The 17970-nt window shown below is 33.7% G+C and overlaps 1 pseudogene; it reads left to right on the forward strand.

Annotated features, from left to right (window-relative positions):
• Nucleotides 1–10338: 10338 nt before the first annotated feature.
• LOC128186762 (uncharacterized) lies at nucleotides 10339–16332 on the forward strand (annotated as a pseudogene).
• The last annotated feature ends 1638 nt before the right edge of the window (nucleotides 16333–17970 follow it).

Raw genomic sequence — 17970 nt, forward strand, 5'->3', positions numbered from 1 at the left:
CGGAAGAGCCATATGATGGGAGTGGTAATGCATCAGATTATCAATGATCACATACTGGTCCCGTTTATTTCAGTACACACCGAACCCGATAACGAACCCGATCATTGAAAAAATTGGAATTTAAAAAATGAATTTTCTCTAAAACATGTCGATTAAACGCTCCAAAACTGATCTTTTGTTTGACATTTTGAAGCCCTTCAGCAAGTTTCATATTATTCCTCAAAAGTATAAAGAAAAAGTGGGACAGACAGACAGACGGACTAATGAACGCAGAGAAAAGCTATAGTCCTCTCCGATGACACCGGCAGGGGACAAATATTCATCACTTTTGGCAAACTTCTGCGAATATAACTAACAAAATACTCGAAATAAGCCTTGATTGCTTTTAAAAAGGAGTAACTGTTTTATTCAACAGTGGAGAAAGAAGACGTGTATGATTCAAATGAAACAAGCATTCTGAGAGTATTGCATAAGCAATACACGTCCCCTACCGGTTTGTAGAAATTTTGGAAACAATGCACTGTTATGCAATCTAATTAAAATTAGACGTTCTGAATCCGCTAATGCTTCTCAAACTTCTGTTTGAGAAGCGGTAGCGGATTCAGAACATCTAATTTTAATTAGATTGACTGTTATGCAGAATATCATTCTTACCGTCTTCTGTACCCCGACTCAACAGACCAACCCGATAACGAACCCGATTGTAATTATACAAAAAACCCTTTCGATTAAATTAACAACACAATGCTTGAAACTATTTTAGAGAACTTATTTGTTTTGTTAGAAACAATAAAAGGAATGCTCCAAGTAATGCACAATATTATTACTGACTACATACTTTCTTCGTTTAATCATTTCACACCGAACCCGATACCGAACCCGAACATTAAAAAATTGGAATATAAAAAATTAATTTTCTCGAAAATATGTCAACCAGACGCTACAAAAATGTAAACTTAATCTGTAGTTTGACATTTTGAAGCTGTTCAGCAAGTTTCATATTATTCCTCAAATGCATAAAGAAAAAAAGTGTGGAAAACTGAAGTGGGACAGACAGACGGACGGACGGACGGACGGACGGACAGACGGACGCAGAGGAAAGCTATAGTCTCCTCCGGTGAAACCGGTAGGGGACTAAAAAGGGTCTTTATAGGCACGAAAGAATTATTAGAAAGCAAAAATTTGAAAAACTGTCTTACTTCCTGTGACAACCAGAAGAAACGACGGACGTTGCCTTGTAGTAAATGCATATAAAAACCATACGCTCTATCTTAATTGGTTTTTAAGGTATGAGGCAGATAAGATTTATTGCCATTTAAAAATCTTTTAAGGACGATGACTTCCGACCGGAAGGAAATTTCCAAAAACTGTAAAAATGCCGAATAAACTTCATATTACAATTATACATCAACCCTGAAATTTGGAGGAAATCGAACGAGTCATCTAGGAATCTTTAGTAATGATATGTGAAGACGGAAGACCCCAATAATCGTTGTGTATGATCATTGAAGCTCTCTGTATGATTACACATAAGAGCAAGGTTCATGCTTAAAAGGAAGGATCGTCGTAGTGAAAAAAATACGTCATTTTAATGTTTTTTTCCCCAAACGCATTGGGACTTAATTAGTAACACATCATAAAATAATTTCCAACAAATATTAATACAAGAAATGTTAGTCAGGTATCATTTTGATTTATGTATTAAAAGATATAATTAAATACGGAATTGTGTTTGAAAAAATCAAGGCACCTGGTCATTTGACAAGCCCGTATCAATGATACTTTGTTTTTAAATTAATGCCAAAGGGAAGAATTTGTCCTGCCTGCCTTCTTACGTTTAAAATCTCTCTCTCTCTCTGTCTCTGTCTCTCTCTCTCTCTCAATCTCTCTCTCTCTCTCTCTCTCTCTCTCTCTCTCTCTCTCTCTCGTAAAAACGTTTAAGGGTGAATGTTTTAAGGTAAATGTATAGAACCCAAGGGAAAGCTAATAGACCCATGTAAATACCCACTGAAATTCAGTTTTGCCCGATTCTGGGTTGCCACCATCTAAATATCAAGCCATCAAAGCCAAATTAAGAACCCGTATGAATCAAAACTTCACAAAAAGTCTTTTGTTAACATTCATACATATATAACCAAAATCAAAGATATAGAAAGCTTTTTAGGACGTCAAACTTATTTGATTTTTAAAAATTACACATCATCATAACAGAGTTGAATACTATTTTTGTAAAAAAAAAAATTTGTTAAATCTTTACTTTATTCAAATTATCTATATATTGTTTAAATACTTTTGACATTGAAAAGAAATTTAGAATACAATTATAAATTCTATAAGTTTTATTTTCATTCTAACTTTGGTTTAATTCAATAAAGATTCCGTAAGGTCAATAAATCAAAAACTCACGTTAAACTTTGCTGTCGTGTAGTCGTTTCTCTGAGTCAAATAATTTATGTCATAAGCTGCAGTCAAGTATTCTCTTATAAGGCACCTATATGGCTTCAATGCAAACAAGGTTTTGACAAAACTTTGGTCTGTTTGACTGTACATAAGAGAAGACAGTTATGCAATCTTAGTAAACTGAGAGATAACGTTGCTTGGAAGAATCTTTTACAAAATTAATTGTAATTAATCAAATACGAAGCCTTCCCAATGAGTGGAATAAAAGACGACATACTAGTAGTGAATAGAAAATGCTGTGCTTTTTAAAAGGATAAACAATAGAAGTCGCCCTTTAATTATTTTTACATTCGGTATGCACGAAACCTTTTTTTTAAGTACAGAAATAAAGATGAAACAATAATACGAGGTCGATAAGACATTCAAGTCTAATTTTGGTACTCAAATCTAATTATTTATGATTTTGTTTTCTTTGTGTATGAACTAAAATGGTATGTTCCTTTAACAAGACACGATGAATATGCTTCACAAAAATGAAGACTAAATAAACAATCAATTTTGAAAAGTACTTTTTATGCATTTTATCCCGCAAAATCATAAAATCAAAGCTTTCAGAATTGGAAAAGACTCATTAGAAATGACTCATTGGGTATTAGAAAGGTCACCCGAGAGCAACGCAAGTAAAAAAAAAATTCAGGATAAGCTATGACCAATTGCATTGAAAATACATATTTCATTAATTAACCCCCCCCCCCCCCAAAAAAAAACATCTTTTGCCATTGACTTTCACGAAGAATCAGTAAAATTACATGATATTGTATCAATGACTTACATGTACACGTGTATAAAAGGAAATTCAAACTATAAGTTGATAACGAAACGAAATACAAAGTAGGTAAAATAATTTATTTATCTTTATTTTATCTCGTGTAATTTCGCCAAGTCTATAACGTATTCGCTGGTATTAATTTATGAAAACATTGCACTGTTATGTACAATATCATTACTTACCGTCTTCTACCCCGAATCAAACCAATGTTTAACAGCCCAAACCCGATAAATAATGTAATAGAACATTTTAAAAAAAAACCCAAAACCGGCCGATAAAATGACATGTACATAACAATATTTTACACAATTTTACAGAACTTATTTATGTGTTAGAAATGATAAAACTATTGATTCAAGTAATCACCCCCATCATACGGCTATTCCGAACGCGGAGGACACTGCCGAACGAGGAGCAGTAGTTATTTGCCAAGAAAAAGGGGAAGGTCTTCGTTCGGAAGAGCCATATGATGGGAGTGGTAATGCATCAGATTATCAATGATCACATACTGGTCCCGTTTATTTCAGTACACACCGAACCCGATAACGAACCCGATCATTGAAAAAATTGGAATTTAAAAAATGAATTTTCTCTAAAACATGTCGATTAAACGCTCCAAAACTGATCTTTTGTTTAACATTTTGAAGCCCTTCAGCAAGTTTCATATTATTCCTCAAAAGTATAAAGAAAAAGTGGGACAGACGGACTAATGAACGCAGAGAAAAGCTATAGTCCTCTCCGATGACACCGGCAGGGGACAAATATTCATTACTTTTGGCAAACTTCTGCGAATATAACTAACAAAATACTCGAAATAAGCCTTGATTGCTTTTAAAAAGGAGTAACTGTTTTATTCAACAGTGGAGAAAGAAGACGTGTATGATTCAAATGAAACAAGCATTCTGAGAGTATTGCATAAGCATTACACGTCCCCTACCGGTTTGTAGAAATTTTGGAAACAATGCACTGTTTTGCAATCTAATTAAAATTAGACGTTCTGAATCCGCTAATGCTTCTCAAACTTCTGTTTGAGAAGCGGTAGCGGATTCAGAACATCTAATTTTAATTAGATTGACTGTTATGCAGAATATCATTCTTACCGTCTTCTGTACCCCGACTCAACAGACCAACCCGATAACGAACCCGATTGTAATTATACAAAAAACCCTTTCGATTAAATTAACAACACAATGCTTGAAACTATTTTAGAGAACTTATTTGTTTTGTTAGAAACAATAAAAGGAATGCTCCAAGTAATGCACAATATTATTACTGACTACATACTTTCTTCGTTTAATCATTTCACACCGAACCCGATACCGAACCCGAACATTAAAAAATTGGAATATAAAAAATTAATTTTCTCGAAAATATGTCAACCAGACGCTACAAAAATGTAAACTTAATCTGTAGTTTGACATTTTGAAGCTGTTCAGCAAGTTTCATATTATTCCTCAAATGCATAAAGAAAAAAAGTGTGGAAAACTGAAGTGGGACAGACAGACGGACGGACGGACGGACAGACGGACGCAGAGGAAAGCTATAGTCTCCTCCGGTGAAACCGGTAGGGGACTAAAAAGGGTCTTTATAGGCACGAAAGAATTATTAGAAAGCAAAAATTTGAAAAACTGTCTTACTTCCTGTGACAACCAGAAGAAACGACGGACGTTGCCTTGTAGTAAATGCATATAAAAACCATACGCTCTATCTTAATTGGTTTTTAAGTTATGAGGCAGATAAGATTTATTGCCATTTAAAAATCTTTTAAGGACGATGACTTCCGACCGGAAGGAAATTTCCAAAAACTGTAAAAATGCCGAATAAACTTCATATTACAATTATACATCAACCCTGAAATTTGGAGGAAATCGAACGAGTCATCTAGGAATCTTTAGTAATGATATGTGAAGACGGAAGACCCCAATAATCGTTGTGTATGATCATTGAAGCTCTCTGTATGATTACACATAAGAGCAAGGTTCATGCTTAAAAGGAAGGATCGTCGTAGTGAAAAAAATACGTCATTTTAATGTTTTTTTCCCCAAACGCATTGGGACTTAATTAGTAACACATCATAAAATAATTTCCAACAAATATTAATACAAGAAATGTTAGTCAGGTATCATTTTGATTTATGTATTAAAAGATATAATTAAATACGGAATTGTGTTTGAAAAAATCAAGGCACCTGGTCATTTGACAAGCCCGTATCAATGATACTTTGTTTTTAAATTAATGCCAAAGGGAAGAATTTGTCCTGCCTGCCTTCTTACGTTTAAAATCTCTCTCTCTCTCTGTCTCTGTCTCTGTCTCTCTCTCTCTCTCAATCTCTCTCTCTCTCTCTCTCTCTCTCTCTCTCTCTCGTAAAAACGTTTAAGGGTGAATGTTTTAAGGTAAATGTATAGAACCCAAGGGAAAGCTAATAGACCCATGTAAATACCCACTGAAATTCAGTTTTGCCCGATTCTGGGTTGCCACCATCTAAATATCAAGCCATCAAAGCCAAATTAAGAACCCGTATGAATCAAAACTTCACAAAAAGTCTTTTGTTAACATTCATACATATATAACCAAAATCAAAGATATAGAAAGCTTTTTAGGACGTCAAACTTATTTGATTTTTAAAAATTACACATCATCATAACAGAGTTGAATACTATTTTTGTAAAAAAAAAAATTTGTTAAATCTTTACTTTATTCAAATTATCTATATATTGTTTAAATACTTTTGACATTGAAAAGAAATTTAGAATACAATTATAAATTCTATAAGTTTTATTTTCATTCTAACTTTGGTTTAATTCAATAAAGATTCCGTAAGGTCAATAAATCAAAAACTCACGTTAAACTTTGCTGTCGTGTAGTCGTTTCTCTGAGTCAAATAATTTATGTCATAAGCTGCAGTCAAGTATTCTCTTATAAGGCACCTATATGGCTTCAATGCAAACAAGGTTTTGACAAAACTTTGGTCTGTTTGACTGTACATAAGAGAAGACAGTTATGCAATCTTAGTAAACTGAGAGATAACGTTGCTTGGAAGAATCTTTTACAAAATTAATTGTAATTAATCAAATACGAAGCCTTCCCAATGAGTGGAATAAAAGACGACATACTAGTAGTGAATAGAAAATGCTGTGCTTTTTAAAAGGATAAACAATAGAAGTCGCCCTTTAATTATTTTTACATTCGGTATGCACGAAACCTTTTTTTTAAGTACAGAAATAAAGATGAAACAATAATACGAGGTCGATAAGACATTCAAGTCTAATTTTGGTACTCAAATCTAATTATTTATGATTTTGTTTTCTTTGTGTATGAACTAAAATGGTATGTTCCTTTAACAAGACACGATGAATATGCTTCACAAAAATGAAGACTAAATAAACAATCAATTTTGAAAAGTACTTTTTATGCATTTTATCCCGCAAAATCATAAAATCAAAGCTTTCAGAATTGGAAAAGACTCATTAGAAATGACTCATTGGGTATTAGAAAGGTCACCCGAGAGCAACGCAAGTAAAAAAAAAATTCAGGATAAGCTATGACCAATTGCATTGAAAATACATATTTCATTAATTAACCCCCCCCCCCAAAAAAAACATCTTTTGCCATTGACTTTCACGAAGAATCAGTAAAATTACATGATATTGTATCAATGACTTACATGTACACGTGTATAAAAGGAAATTCAAACTATAAGTTGATAATGAAACGAAATACAAAATAGGTAAAATAATTTATTTATCTTTATTTTATCTCGTGTAATTTCGCCAAGTCTATAACGTATTCGCTGGTATTAATTTATGAAAACATTGCACTGTTATGTACAATATCATTACTTACCGTCTTCTACCCCGAATCAAACCAATGTTTAACAGCCCAAACCCGATAAATAATGTAATAGAACATTTTAAAAAAAAACCCAAAACCGGCCGATAAAATGACATGTACATAACAATATTTTACACAATTTTACAGAACTTATTTATGTGTTAGAAATGATAAAACTATTGATTCAAGTAATCACCCCCATCATACGGCTATTCCGAACGCGGAGGACACTGCCGAACGAGGAGCAGTAGTTATTTGCCAAGAAAAAGGGGAAGGTCTTCGTTCGGAAGAGCCATATGATGGGAGTGGTAATGCATCAGATTATCAATGATCACATACTGGTCCCGTTTATTTCAGTACACACCGAACCCGATAACGAACCCGATCATTGAAAAAATTGGAATTTAAAAAATGAATTTTCTCTAAAACATGTCGATTAAACGCTCCAAAACTGATCTTTTGTTTAACATTTTGAAGCCCTTCAGCAAGTTTCATATTATTCCTCAAAAGTATAAAGAAAAAGTGGGACAGACGGACTAATGAACGCAGAGAAAAGCTATAGTCCTCTCCGATGACACCGGCAGGGGACAAATATTCATTACTTTTGGCAAACTTCTGCGAATATAACTAACAAAATACTCGAAATAAGCCTTGATTGCTTTTAAAAAGGAGTAACTGTTTTATTCAACAGTGGAGAAAGAAGACGTGTATGATTCAAATGAAACAAGCATTCTGAGAGTATTGCATAAGCATTACACGTCCCCTACCGGTTTGTAGAAATTTTGGAAACAATGCACTGTTATGCAATCTAATTAAAATTAGACGTTCTGAATCCGCTAATGCTTCTCAAACTTCTGTTTGAGAAGCGGTAGCGGATTCAGAACATCTAATTTTAATTAGATTGACTGTTATGCAGAATATCATTCTTACCGTCTTCTGTACCCCGACTCAACAGACCAACCCGATAACGAACCCGATTGTAATTATACAAAAAACCCTTTCGATTAAATTAACAACACAATGCTTGAAACTATTTTAGAGAACTTATTTGTTTTGTTAGAAACAATAAAAGGAATGCTCCAAGTAATGCACAATATTATTACTGACTACATACTTTCTTCGTTTAATCATTTCACACCGAACCCGATACCGAACCCGAACATTAAAAAATTGGAATATAAAAAATTAATATTCTCGAAAATATGTCAACCAGACGCTACAAAAATGTAAACTTAATCTGTAATTTGACATTTTGAAGCTGTTCAGCAAGTTTCATATTATTCCTCAAATGCATAAAGAAAAAAAGTGTGGAAAACTGAAGTGGGACAGACAGACGGACGGACGGACGGACGGACAGACGGACGCAGAGGAAAGCTATAGTCTCCTCCGGTGAAACCGGTAGGGGACTAAAAAGGGTCTTTATAGGCACGAAAGAATTATTAGAAAGCAAAAATTTGAAAAACTGTCTTACTTCCTGTGACAACCAGAAGAAACGACGGACGTTGCCTTGTAGTAAATGCATATAAAAACCATACGCTCTATCTTAATTGGTTTTTAAGGTATGAGGCAGATAAGATTTATTGCCATTTAAAAATCTTTTAAGGACGATGACTTCCGACCGGAAGGAAATTTCCAAAAACTGTAAAAATGCCGAATAAACTTCATATAACAATTATACATCAACCCTGAAATTTGGAGGAAATCGAACGAGTCATCTAGAAATCTTTAGTAATGATATGTGAAGACGGAAGACCCCAATAATCGTTGTCTATGATCATTGAGGCTCTCTGTATGATTACACGTTGGAGCAAGGTTCATACTTAAAAGAAAGGATCGTCGTAGTGAAAAAAATACGTCATTTTAATGTTTTTTTCCCCAAACGCATTGGGACTTAATTAGTAACACATCATAAAATAATTTTCAACAAATATAAATACAAGAAATGTAAGTCAGGTATCATTTTGATTTATGTATTAAAAGATATAATTAAATACGGAATTGTGTTTGAAAAAATCAAGGCACCTGGTCATGTGACAAGCCCGTATCAATGATACTTTGTTTTTAAATTAATGCCAAAGGGAAGAATTTGTCCTGCCTGCCTTCTTACGTTTAAAATCTCTCTCTCTCTCTCTGTCTCTCTCTCTCTCTCTCTCTCTCTCTCTCTCTCTCGTAAAAACGTTTAAGGGTGAATGTTTTAAGGTAAATGTATAGAACCCAAGGGAAAGCTAATAGACCCATGTAAATACCCACTGAAATTCAGTTTTGCTCGATTCTGGGTTGCCACCATCTAAATATCAAGCCATCAAAGCCAAATTAAGAACCCGTATGAATCAAAACTTCACAAAAAGTCTTTTGTTAACATTCATACATATATAACCAAAATCAAAGATATAAAAGGCTTTTTAGGACGTCAAACTTATTTGATTTTTAAAAATTACACATCATCATAACAGAGTTGAATACTATTTTTGTAAAAAAAAAAATTGTTAAATCTTTACTTTATTCAAATTATCTATATATTGTTTTAATACTTTTGACATTGAAAAGAAATTTAGAATACAATTATAAATTCTATAAGTTTTATTTTCATTCTAACTTTGGTTTAATTCAATAAAGATTCCGTAAGGTCAATAAATCAAAAACTCACGTTAAACTTTGCTGTCGTGTAGTCGTTTCTCTGAGTCAAATAATTTATGTCATAAGCTGCAGTCAAGTATTCTCTTATAAGGCACCTATATGGCTTTAGTGCAAACAAGGTTTTGACAAAACTTTGGTCTGTTTGACTGTACATAAGAGAAGACAGTTATGCAATCTTAGTAAACTGAGAGATAACGTTGTTTGGAAGAATCTTTTACAAAATTAATTGTAATTAATCAAATACGAAGCCTTCCCAATGAGTGGAATAAAAGACGACAAACTAGTAGTGAATAGAAAATGCTGTGCTTTTTTAAAGGATAAACAATAGAAGTCGCCCTTTAATTATTTTTACATTCGGTATGCACGAAACCTTTTTTTTAAGTACAGAAATAAAGATGAAACAATAATACGAGGTCGATAAGACATTCAAGTCTAATTTTGGTACTCAAATCTAATTATTTATGATTTTGTTTTCTTTGTGTATGAACTAAAATGGTATGTTCCTTTAACAAGACACGATGAATATGCTTCACAAAAATGAAGACTAAATAAACAATCAATTTTGAAAAGTACTTTTTATGCATTTTATCCCGCAAAATCATAAAATCAAAGCTTTCAGAATTGGAAAAGACTCATTAGAAATGACTCATTGGGTATTAGAAAGGTCACCCGAGAGCAACGCAAGTAAAAAAAAAATTCAGGATAAGCTATGACCAATTGCATTGAAAATACATATTTCATTAATTAACCCCCCCCCCCCCCAAAAAAAAAACAAACATCTTTTGCCATTGACTTTCACGAAGAATCAGTAAAATTACATGATATTGTATCAATGACTTACATGTACACGTGTATAAAAGGAAATTCAAACTATAAGTTGATAACGAAACGAAATACAAAATAGGTAAAATAATTTATTTATCTTTATTTTATCTCGTGTAATTTCGCCAAGTCTATAACGTATTCGCTGGTATTAATTTGTGAAAACATTGCACTGTTATGTACAATATCATTACTTACCGTCTTCTACCCCGAATCAAACCAATGTTTAACAGCCCAAACCCGATAAATAATGTAATAGAACATTTAAAAAAAAACCAAAACCGGCCGATAAAATGACATGTACATAACAATATTTTACACTATTTTACAGAACTTATTTATGTGTTAGAAATGATAAAACTATTGATTCAAGTAATCACCCCCATCATACGGCTATTCCGAACGCGGAGGACACTGCCGAACGAGGAGCAGTAGTTATTTGCCAAGAAAAAGGGGAAGGTCTTCGTTCGGAAGAGCCATATGATGGGAGTGGTAATGCATCAGATTATCAATGATCACATACTGGTCCCGTTTATTTCAGTACACACCGAACCCGATAACGAACCCGATCATTGAAAAAATTGGAATTTAAAAAATGAATTTTCTCTAAAACATGTCGATTAAACGCTCCAAAACTGATCTTTTGTTTGACATTTTGAAGCCCTTCAGCAAGTTTCATATTATTCCTCAAAAGTATAAAGAAAAAGTGGGACAGACAGACGGACTAATGAACGCAGAGAAAAGCTATAGTCCTCTCCGATGACACCGGCAGGGGACAAATATTCATCACTTTTGGCAAACTTCTGCGAATATAACTAACAAAATACTCGAAATAAGCCTTGATTGCTTTTAAAAAGGAGTAACTGTTTTATTCAACAGTGGAGAAAGAAGACGTGTATGATTCAAATTAAACAAGCATTCTGAGAGTATTGCATAAGCAATACACGTCCCCTACCGGTTTGTAGAAATTTTGGAAACAATGCACTGTTATGCAATCTAATTAAAATTAGACGTTCTGAATCCGCTAATGCTTCTCAAACTTCTGTTTGAGAAGCGGTAGCGGATTCAGAACATCTAATTTTAATTAGATTGACTGTTATGCAGAATATCATTCTTATCGTCTTCTGTACCCCGACTCAACAGACCAACCCGATAACGAACCCGATTGTAATTATACAAAAAACCCTTTCGATTAAATTAACAACACAATGCTTGAAACTATTTCAGAGAACTTATTTGTTTTGTTAGAAACAATAAAAGGAATGCTCCAAGTAATGCACAATATTATTACTGACTACATACTTTCCTCGTTTAATCATTTCACACCGAACCCGAACATTAAAAAATTGGAGTATAAAAAAATAATTAAATATGTCAACCAGACGCTACAAAAATGTAAACTTGATCTGTAGTTTGACATTTTGAAGCTGTTCAGGAAATTTCATGTTATTCCTCAAACGCATAACGAGAAAAAGCGCGGAAAACTGAAGTGGGACAGACAGACGGACGGACAGACAGACGGACGGACAGACAGACAGACGGACGGACAGACAGACAGACGGACGGACGGACAGACTGACAGACTGACGGACGCAGAGGAAAGCTAAAGTCTCCTCCGGTGAAACCGGTAGGGGACTAATAAAGACTTATTACTGAGTATTTTTTTCAAATTGCTTGAAATAAACATTTGTATAAAAATCTTAAATTAAACATTACAAATCAAAACCGACGCATTTTATTGATTAACAAGAGAAAATTGAAATCCGTTTATTGGAAATAAAACGGTAGAGAGTATCAAACAATAAATACTTTTTTTTCATATTCACAAAAACTTCTTTTATGTTTTTTATAGTTTTTGTATGTTAAATATGAGATTTAACAAACATCAAATTTTCTTTGAATATCATATATAATACTATTGAATGAACAATTTGGCTTTGTATTTTATCATTCCCTGAAAATTTCCGGCTGGTTCATAATAAGAAAATCTGTCAGAACTACAAGTATCACTGCGTTTATCGTGTTTAGATATTTTTTAAGAAAGAAAAATATTTGGCATGCTTTGATTTTTATTTTCGTGAAGTTGAATCAGGTTATAACGTGCTATTTAATTGGTTGAGCACATTTGTTAAGATTGTATAACATGTTGGGTTAGAAACCAGGCTGAAGATAGCAGCCACTAACAGTAGCCACTAAGCCCGTAGAAGCTAGCAGCCAATAAGGAAATTCATCAAAGTACTAAGAGTATAGAACAGAAAATTTAATTTTACTTAATTATCGACACTTTTTAATTAATATCAAACTGATTAATACTCAATAATTTGTACGAGCATTGACAACTTCCGAAGCAGTAAAGCTCGCCTGGATAAGAGTTATAAATGCGTCTTTATTGGATAGAAATGAAATGAAGTCTAGACGGGTCATATTAAAGTTATGAAAATAATGTTATCCTAAGTGTAGTCTTTTTGCTACAAATAGAAAAACTATATGCATCGTATTAAGTGATATGCAAACGTATTATGATATAAAAGACAACATAAATGAAGTGTGACAAGACAATTTGTTTACATCGAAGTTGAACATGTGCGTGTTTAAAAATTTATCCCCGGGCCTTTTCACACCCCCGGAAATAACATCAATCGAAAGCTAAAAAGAACCCGTATTATTACGAATACGAGACAATAGAACACCTAGCATTGTGATTTTATTCTCATAAAAAAATTATCATATGTCGCAGTCAAAAACAGCGAAAATCATCAGGTGAAATTGGGATTATTTTGTCTCAGCCATGTTTTGACGTAAACCTTCCAAGAATACAACAAGGACAATGAAAAGGGTCGGTTTAGCTCACCCGAACTTTGTCATATTTTAGCATTTCACAATGATATAGGGGCAGTGTAGGGGACCTATGGGGCTATTATTTCCCGGTCTCAAATTTGGGCTGTAGGGGTACCACCAAGTGGGTCCCAAGGGTTCTGGCTCATTTCAGGGGTTTATATCTCACTTGAGATTGACCACAAGAACTTGGAAACATTAGGATTAGGTACCTACTTAATCTTAGTGTTTCCAAGTTCTTGTGGTCAATCTCAAGTGAGATTTAAACCCCTGAAATGAGCCAGAATCCCTTGGAGCCACTTGGTGTTACCCCTACAGCCCAAATTTGAGACCGGGAAATAATAGCCCTATAGGTCACCTACACTGCCCTGGTATCTGTTTGATGCACACTTTAAAGATAAAAGACATAATGGCCCACCTTTCACCCATATATCATTGTGAAATGCTAAAATATGACAAAGTTGATTTATGACTGATGATTTTCGCTGTTTTTTACTGCGATATATGATGATTTTTTAAGAGAATAAAATCACAATGCTAGGTGTTCTATTGTCTCATATTTATAATAATACGATGTCTTTTTAATTTTCGATTGATGTTGTTCCTGGGGGAGTGAAAAGGCCCGAGAATAAATTTTTAAACACGCACATGTTCAACTTCGATGTAAACAAATTTTCTTACCACACTGGATTGGCTTGGGGTTTTATCGTTTTATATAATTATGCCTTATAATTTACTTTAATTTTTCGTGTCTTTTATATCATAATACGTTTGCATATCACTTTATACGACGCATATAGTTTTTCTATTTGTAGCAATATGACTACACTTAGGATAACATTATTTTCATAACTAACGACCCGTAAAGACGTATTTCATTTCTATTACAGGAAGACGCATTTATAATTCTTATACAGGCGAGCTTTACTGCTTCGGAAGTCGTCAATGCTCGTACATAAATTGGGCATTAATCAGTTTGATATTAATTAAAATATGTCGATAATTAAGTAAAATATAATTTTCTGTTAGAGTACTCTCAGTACTTTGATGAATTTCCTTATTGGCTGCTAGCTTCTACGGGCTTAGTGGCTACTGTTAATGGCTGCTAGCTTCAGCCTGGTTGGGTAAGAATATTAAGCTCGTCAAGAAAGCTATAGTTTCACTTCGCAGTGCTATACATTTTAATCCGTATAATTTCAAAATTTCTGAAATAGTTTGTCATTTGTACTTTACACGAAAATAATGATTAATTGCATCATAAAACAATGAATATAACTATTATTATATCTAGATGGTTCTTAGAACAATCTGTGTTCACGCATTATAAACCAGAAATCGGTTAATGAGCAAAATGCATATGCCGATAAATAACATCGCTTTCCCTGGCGATCGTACATTTATCCATTTTGGACCTTAATCTGACATATGTGATTTTAAAGGAGCATGGTCATGATTTTGTTCAACATTTACTTTTTCGTTTTTAATGTTCACAATGCTTAAGTAAGGTATTTCTAATAGACAGCCAAAGTTCGAACATCAGTCGTCAAGTTATAAGCGAGATATAGAGCTTAATATTCTTTGTAATTAAAACAAAGTTCAGGTCATGTTTTTGTTTACATTTTGAATGTTGAGTGAAAATTCTAGGTTTAGACCTTAAATAAATGTGGCAAAAACTAGGAACTGTTTCTTTATGTTCAAAACAAATTACCAGACAGAAGATAATCAGCTTGAAAAGGAATTTTTACCAATATTTTAAACCAATGTAAACAAAAATACTACACAAGCCTTGTTCACAAAACAAACAATTGTAAGATATGTATATTGTTTATAATTTCAGGACTGACTCTCAATTTTAGTTCATTATTAGAAACACATTACCTCAACATTGTAATCAACAAAAATAGAAAGAAAAAACTGTGACAATGCCCCTTTTTGATCTCAAATACAAACCGCCCTTTTTAATCGTCTGTTTTTTAATGTGATATCTATCTATCTATCTATCTATCTATCTATCTATCTATCTATCTATCTATCAATCTATATGGTACAGAAGCAATGAGGGACATAACATAACATAATTGTCCCAATTGTCTTAGCAGTCCATGCTTGGAGAAATCAAGTATCTAACAAAAAAATGTTTTTCGAGTGAACAATGATGCCTAAGTTGCAATTTTGAACAAAAAATCTTCAAAGTCAAAAGGTGTCATGGATTTAATTCGCCCTTTCGTACTGCAATCCATGTTGAGTGCTATTCAGTTCAAGGTTTGTCATATTTTAGGTGTTCATAACGAAGTTGCTATATTATATCTTGTTGTCAGTTTCAGCGTTTTCGGACCCCTGTACCCCAGGCAGACTTGTAACCAACACCAATACCAGATTCTTTCTAACCGTCATTTCCATGCTGAGTTTAATAAATTTTTTCAAGGTGCTATTGCAACAAATACTGGACTGGCTTATGAGACGAGTCGAGTTGAATTTGACCGTTTTAGGGTTTCCAGTGGGTTACCTTTAGTATGGCATCCTTCTGATCAGTATATCATACAATTCGTTGTTAGCTGCTCTTTAAGAGGTTTGTTATCTGCATCTATAAGAACCTATCTGTCTGGCATTAGTTTTAAATGAAACTTCAATGCACACCTATGGGAACCCACCCAAACTTTAGTTGTCAAAAAATTGTTGGCAGGCATGTTAAGATTGATAAGTACCACTGATACTCGACTTTCCATTACACCTGCTTTGTTGGAAAAGTTAATGTAAATCTATTTTCCTGTTGTTTGCAGCTCCTTGTATGTAGTTATATAATTTGGGCAGTTTTTTTTCATGTAAATATTATGGTCTATTCAGGGTGAGTGAGTTAGTGTTGGATAGCACGAAAGACAGTATTTCCCATGCAATGATGCCTCCAGCATTCAATTTTTTCAAGTCAATTCAGCTGTTAAAATCTATGTTGCTCAGTCAAAAACAGATCAGCTTGGTAGGGGAGCTGTATTACTTTTGCCTGAAGTAAAGGGTAAGATCTGTCCAGTAAAATTGTTGAAGCAGTACTCATTGCAGCGTTCTAAAATACAAGGCTCTTTCTTCTATCATTTTAATAGGTCGCCACTGACTCGTTACCAATTTATTTCCATGTTAAAGAAATCTCAGTCATGTATTGGTGTAGATATGAAAAAATACAAATCACATGCCTTAAGAAGAGAGGTGGCGCCCCAACAGCTTCTATTAATGACATTTCAGATGGTCAAATTAAAGAACTTGGGCGCTGGGAGGCAAGAGTTTAGAAGTGCTATATAAGAGTACTAACATCGTAGTCAATTCATGTTTTGGAATTGAACTGCTGACCTTTTTCTAGCAGCTTAATTGACGTTTTTATATCTTGTCTGTTCGTTGTAGGGCACAGCAATGTTAAGTTGTTAACTGAGTATTTTAATTGTGTTTTTATGTATATGTATATTCTTTCAGAAGTTGTTGAAGTATGGATTGTTGGATCCTCAATTATTTGGCATGAATTTAGTTATGCTAAGATGAATGGGAGGGGTCCAATCTTGAGTTTTCTCCCATCAAAGCCAACATATGGTGGCAGGGAAAAGGCGGCATGAGATGGCAACATCTTCTCCCCAAAATCAGGCAATTGTTACGGTATTAAGACCCTTCACATTTTCTGGTCCTTCATTGTGGTGGTAATGACATTGGTCAGATTTAATTTAGCGAATTACGCCAAAAAATGGAGAAGTCTTTGGATGTACTTTCTCCACTGTTGACAAGAACGAAAATCATTTGGTCACATATATTGCCTAGACTGAAGTGGCGTAATGCTAGATACAGCAAATGCTCTCAATAAGAAAAGGGTGCGAGTAAATAGCTTTGTTGCAACAAAACGCTTGGCACACCAAGCAGGCTACATTCGCTAATAAATATTACTCCAAATGACTGGAGTTTATTCAAGGGGGATGGGATGCATTTGACAAAGAAAGGCAATTATATTTTCCTTAAAACCTTGCAGAAAACTTTGAAGAGGTTCATTTCATGATCAGGAGTAGGAGTTTACTTGTATCCTGTGTCATAATGCAATGGCCATAGCATACACCTAATTCTAGCTAAATATTAGTCATAAAATTAACACTTTAAATTCTTAGATTTTATATTTTTAAACATCTCAAGTAAGCATCTTAATAATTGTGTTCAGCTACTGCCCTTATGGCGGTGTACACTCCATGTCCATATGGCGCAATCTTTAGCTGAACTTAAATAATTATGGTAATATTTAGTGAGCATCTTACCAAGGCTCGCTACAACTCTGATTTCCAATTTTGCTTATTATTGCACATTTGATTTGCCAGTATGTTGTTTAACAGCTTCAGATGTATATTCCCATATTATTGATTCATTTTCTTATTTGCCATTTTCATGTGCATTGCCATTTACATGTATTTGCCATTTGGATTGCCAAAATCGTCCTATTTACATTGGTCGGTAACTTCGGTTACAAATGTAACCAATTAATAATAGAAATTTATACTGTAATCTTAAATTGTACTGCAGCCACTGCCATTATTTGCCAATAAACATTAAAACTATAGTTCTTTGGTTTTTTTCTAATAAAAAGATAATGTTTCCAA

Source organism: Crassostrea angulata, chromosome 6 (genome assembly GCF_025612915.1).
Source record: "Crassostrea angulata isolate pt1a10 chromosome 6, ASM2561291v2, whole genome shotgun sequence".
Taxonomy (NCBI): Eukaryota; Metazoa; Mollusca; class Bivalvia; order Ostreida; family Ostreidae; genus Magallana; species Magallana angulata.